This window comes from Chiloscyllium plagiosum, chromosome 2 (assembly GCF_004010195.1).
Source record: "Chiloscyllium plagiosum isolate BGI_BamShark_2017 chromosome 2, ASM401019v2, whole genome shotgun sequence".
In the NCBI taxonomy this organism is placed as follows: domain Eukaryota; kingdom Metazoa; phylum Chordata; class Chondrichthyes; order Orectolobiformes; family Hemiscylliidae; genus Chiloscyllium; species Chiloscyllium plagiosum.
Window position 1 is genome coordinate 112,977,859 of NC_057711.1, and position 5,678 is coordinate 112,983,536.

Genomic DNA, 5,678 nt, shown 5'->3' on the forward strand with positions numbered 1-5,678 from the left:
ATCCAGGGTCCAATCCCAATTTAGGATACAAGGAATGTCTGTGACTTGGTTCAACAGGTTGACAATCAGGCTGCAAAGCTTGTCAAGACAGACAGGTCAAAGTCTTACCCATTTCTATCACTGTAATATCATTCAGCCATGTCCATTATCATTTCTGATTACATTGGTTATGGAGTAGATATCCTGATCCCAGTGCCCTCACCAACATTCCTTGCTCTGCAATTCCTTTCTTCAACTTCTTTTCATCTGGCAGCTGACTGTAAATATCCAGCTGCTTCCCTTTGTCCAGATACTCTCTCTTGTACCTCTTGAAACAAATCCTACTTTTCCATTCATGTTTTGGAAATGAAAGATTGATATTATATACTTGCAAAGTCAGTCCAATACCTTACTTTATGTGAATGTTTTAACAAAAAGCAGATTATCTGGTCTTTGTCATGTCATTACTTATGTGACCTTGCTGTGTGCAAATTAACTGTTGAATTTTCTACATTACAACAGTGATTACACTTCAAAGAGTGTATCATTGGCTAGTGAAAGGTGCTATAGAATTGCAACTCCTTCCTTCCAAGTGGAGATTCTGGCACTTTTTTTGCTCTCTCGCTTAGTAAACTCCTTGCCTCCACAGCCGGTTCAGGTAAGAACAATAAATGGAATGTGTTTCTTGCTGTTCATCTTTTCAAGGACCTCCTAATCCAGTGAGCTTCTATTTGGAAAACAGTAGCATCCCATTGACAGTTCTGCATCTCCCAAATGGTTCTTGGAAATAAAGAATATTTTCTTCATCTGGGACCACCAAAATTGGAAGTGTAGTGGACAGCGAAAAAGGTTACCTTAGTGTATGATGGGATCTTTATCAGATGGACCAATGGGCTGAGGAGTGGCAGATGGAGTTTAATTTAGATAAATGTGAGGTGCGGCATTTTGGGAAGGCAAATCAAGGCAGGACATATAAACTTAACAAGAAGGTTCTGGAGAGTGTTGCTAAACAAAGAGACCTTGGAGTACAGGTTCATAGTTCCTTGAAAGTGGAGTTGCAGGTAAATAGGACAGTGAAGAAGGTGTTTGGTATGCTTGCCTTTATTGGTCGGAGCAGTGAGTATAGGAGTTGGGAGGTCATGTTGAGGCTGTACAAGACATTGGTTAGGCCACTTTTGGAATATTGTGTGTAATTCTGGTTTCCCTCCTATAGGAAGAATGTTGTGAAACTTGAAAGGGTTCAGAAAAGATTTACAAGGATGTTGTCAAGGTTAGACATTTTCAGCTATAGGGAGAGGCTGAATAGGGCTGTTTTCCCTGGAGCATCAGAAGCTGTGAGGTTTATAAAATCATGAGGGGCATAGATAGGGTAAATAGACAAGGCCTTTCCCTGGGATGGGGGAGTCCAGAACTAGAGGGCATCGGTTTAGGATGAGACAGGAAAGATTTAAGAGGGAGCTAAGGGGCAATTTTTTCATGCAGAGGGTGATGCGGGTATGGAATGAGCTGCCAGAGAAAGTGATGGAGGCTGGTACATTTACAACATTTAAAAGGCACCTGGATGGGAATCTGAATAGGAATGGTTGGCAAATGGAACTAGATTAATTTAGGATATCTGGTTGGTATGGATGAGTTGGGGCTGAAGAGTCTGTTTCCATGCTGTACATCTCTGTGACTGTATGACTCTAAAACTAACAACTCTGTCAGTCCATACTTAAAATGAATGTCTTATTGTAATAGGAACAAGCAGCTCCTTATCTTTATTGTTCAGTTTTATTGTGGTTTATGCATCTATTTATGTATACAAGGGATGTGGGACCAATTTGCAGTGGTAGAGCACTGTGAGATATGGCTTGACAGAGATCTATAAACTAATTTGAGGGCTGGATCATGCGCCTATCGATAGATTATCTTTTACTCTACAGATTAGAGAACACCAAGTGACACGAATTTAAACTATGCAAGTGTAGGAATAGATTAGACATCTCTTCTCAGGGAGTAGTGAGTATTTTGAATATATTACCGTGCGTAATATAGGCCTTCAAATGGGAGTTGGATAGGTGTCTGACTGCGGCAGAGACTGTATCATATAGAAGATAAGTGTCTTTATTGATAAAGCTCCATTCATATGATACTCTGGACTAACAATGGGTAGGAGTGGGGAAGGGCTTGAGGTATTTTCTAGCGTGTTCCTTTCCACATCGAAAGAAGTTTACTCTGACTTTAACCTCCCAAGGCTGTGCAGCATGGAATATGGATTCTTTATTTCAGAAAGCCAGTTGGTAAAGGATGGAACTGAAGCCAATCTTCCTACATTTTTACATTTATTTGATGATGAACACACTACAAGCAGGTGCCTTTCTAAGCCATCAGCAACAGCTTTATTCTGTGGCCATTTATAGCTAGCTGGATATGCACAGTTATTATGCAGACAACAATGGAAGGGAAGGAAGACAAGTATAGTCACGATGTTCTGGCCATCCTGGTGTGGGGAAATCTTGAACTTTACTCCCTCATCAAATTTGTAAATTTGAACATTCCCTGGAATTTCCTTTATCTCTTTTTTTTCTCTGTTGACAGTCTCTCTCTGGGAGATGCTTTAAAAAAACCCATTGAAAATAGTTTCTCTGGCAACATCAGCATCAGGGAGGTCATCAAATTTATCCTTGAATTGGCTTTGAGGGCATTCAAAAACAAAAGACTCAGAACTAAAAATTAATACATACTGGTTTCTTAAGAAATGTGAAGTGATTTACTTTGGTAGGAGGCACATAGAGAGTTAACACAAAATAATGGATACGAGAGAGTATTGGAGCAGAGGGAATATATGTGGCATATGTCACTGGAATGTAGTAGTGCAGATTAAGAGAATAGCTAATAGTGCATAGAGATCCGACTTTTATAAATTGGGGTACAAATTATAAAAAAAGGTTGTGTTAAAACTGTTTCAAATGTTGCTTTGGCCTCTACCGAAGTATTGTGTCCTGTACTTAGCACTGCATATTAAATAGGACGTGAAGCCACTGGAAAAGATACAGAAAAATTTCATATAATTGTTTCCAGGGATGAGGAAATGCAGTAATGTAGATGGAAGTTGGAACAGTTCTCCTGGAAGAAGAGAAGCTTGAGAGGAGACTTATGAAAATGTACAAAATCCCAAGGCATCTGGATAGGGGGATGAAGAACAACTATTCCTATTGGTGAAAAGATCAAGAACCAAAAGATGCCAATTTAAAGTTACTGGCAAAAAAAAGCACTAGTGAAAATGAGCAAATTATTTTATGCAGAAAATGATTAGGATTTTGACAAATTACCTACCATATGGTGGAGACAGATTCTGTTACTGCTTCTAAACAAGGATTGGATCAATTATTTAAAAGAAATGATTCACAGGATGACAGGGAAGGTCAGGAAAGTAGACTTCCTGAGCTGCTCTTTTGGAGAGCTGGCACAGACGTGATGGATCAAATGGCCTCATTCTGTGCTGTAACTATTCTATGATTCTAGGAACTGCATTGGCACACGCTGGAAAGTTTGTTTGCAGCTCACATTTGAAAAACAACGTGTCAGCAAAGACACTGTCTGAAAGGTGCAGTCTGTAATGGCTTCAGGAGGAATATTAACTGTATCCCTAGTGTTTTCAGAAAAGCAGCAGTTTTCAAGTTAAAATGTTCCTGACAAACTGAAAAGACATGGAAAGCAATGCCATAGGTTTGTTGAGTTAGATTTATTGAAACAAAGACATTCCTTCAGTTCCTGGGCTTTAAGCTCTGAGGTTCCTTCCTAAACCTCTCCAATTCCCTACGCCTTTCTCTTCTTTCAAAAATGCTCCTTTATATCTACTTCATTAACAATCTGCTCAATGTTATAGGGCTCAGTTTCTATGTTTGCTTTATGACAGTCCTGTGAAAGAATTTGTGAAATTTTATGAGCACCAGATAAATACAGGTTATGCTCTGCTGTAAAAAGGATATGGCAAAGTCCAAGCGAGCAGTTGTGATAGGGGACTCTGTAGTCAGAGGTACAGACAGGTGTTTCTGCAGCCATGAGTGAGATTTGAGGATGATGTGTTGCCCCCAGGGTCAAGGATGTCTCGGAGTAGTTGCAGCAAATTTGCAAAGGGGAGTGTGAATAGCTGGAGATTGTTGTGCACATTGGTACCAATGGCATAGTTAGCAAAGGGGATGAGGATCTGCAGAGTGAATATCAGGAGTTAGGCAGGAGGTTAAAAAGCAAGACCTCAAGGGTAGTAACCTTTGGATTACTCCCTGTGCCATATGTGAGTGAGAGTAGGAATAGGAGGATAAGACAGATGAGTGTGTGGCTGGGGAACTGGTGCAGGGGTCAGGGATTCAGATTTTTGGATCTTTGGAATCTAGTCAAGGTACAGAAGTGACCTGTACAAGTGGGACAGGTTGCACCTGAACTGGAGAAGGGCTAATATCCTGGCGGGGAGATTTGCTGGAGCTACTTGGGAGGGTTTAACACTTGTTCTCTTTAACGTCTGTACCAGCCTCAACCTTCTGTCTTGTTTCACGAGGTTCCTATTCCACACCCCCCCAACCCCCACCCCCCACCCCCCCGCAGATCCTCATCCCCTTTGCTAACTATGCCATTGGTACCAATGTGCACAACAATCTCCAGCTATTCACACTCCCCTTTGCAAATTTGCTGCAACTACTCCGAGACATCCTTGACCCTGGGGGCAACACATCATCCTCAAATCTCACTCATGGCTGCAGAAACACCTGTCTGTACCTCTGACTACAGAGTCCCCTATCACAACTGCTCGCTTGGACTTTGCCATATCCTTTTTACAGCAGAGCATAACCTGTATTTATATGGTGCTCATAAAATTCCAAAAGTTCTTTCACAGGACTGTCATAAAGCAAACATAGAAACTGAGCCATATAATATTGAGGCAGATTGTCAATGAGGTAGATATAAAGGAGCATTTTTGAAAGAAGAGAATGGGGTAGGGAATTGGAGAGGTGTAGGGAAGGAACCTCAGAACTTAAAGCCCAGGAACTGAAGGAATGTCTTTGTTTCAATAAATCTAACTCAACAAACCTATGGCATTGTTTTCCATGTCTTTTCAGTTTGTCAGGAACATTTTAACTTGAAAACTGCTACTTTTCTGAAAACTCTAGGGATACAGTTAATATTCCTCCTGAAGCCATTACAGACTGCACCTTTCAGACAGTGTCTTTGCTGACACGTTGTTTTTCAAATGTGAGCTGCAAACAAACTTTCCAGTGTGTGCCAATGCAGTTCCTAGAATCGTAGAATAGTTACAGCACAGAATGAGGCCATTTGATCCATCATGTCTGTGCTAGCTCTCCAAAAAAGCAACTCAGGAAGTCCACTTTCCTGACCTTCCCTGTCATCCTGTGAATCATTTCCCTTAAATAATTGATCCAATCCTTGTTTAGAAGCAGTGACTGAATCTGTCTCCACCATATGGTAGGCAGTTTGTCAAACTCCTAACCATTTTCTGCATTAAGTAGTTTCCTCTTTTCACTAGTGTTTTTTTTGCCAGTAACTTTAAATTGGCATCCTTTGCTTCTTGATCTTTCCACCAGTTGGAACTATTGTTCTTCATTCCCCCTATCCAGATGCCTTGGGATTTTTTTCATTTTCATAAGTCTCCTCCTCCTCAGATGCTGCCTAACCTGCTGTGCTTTTTCAGCACCACACTT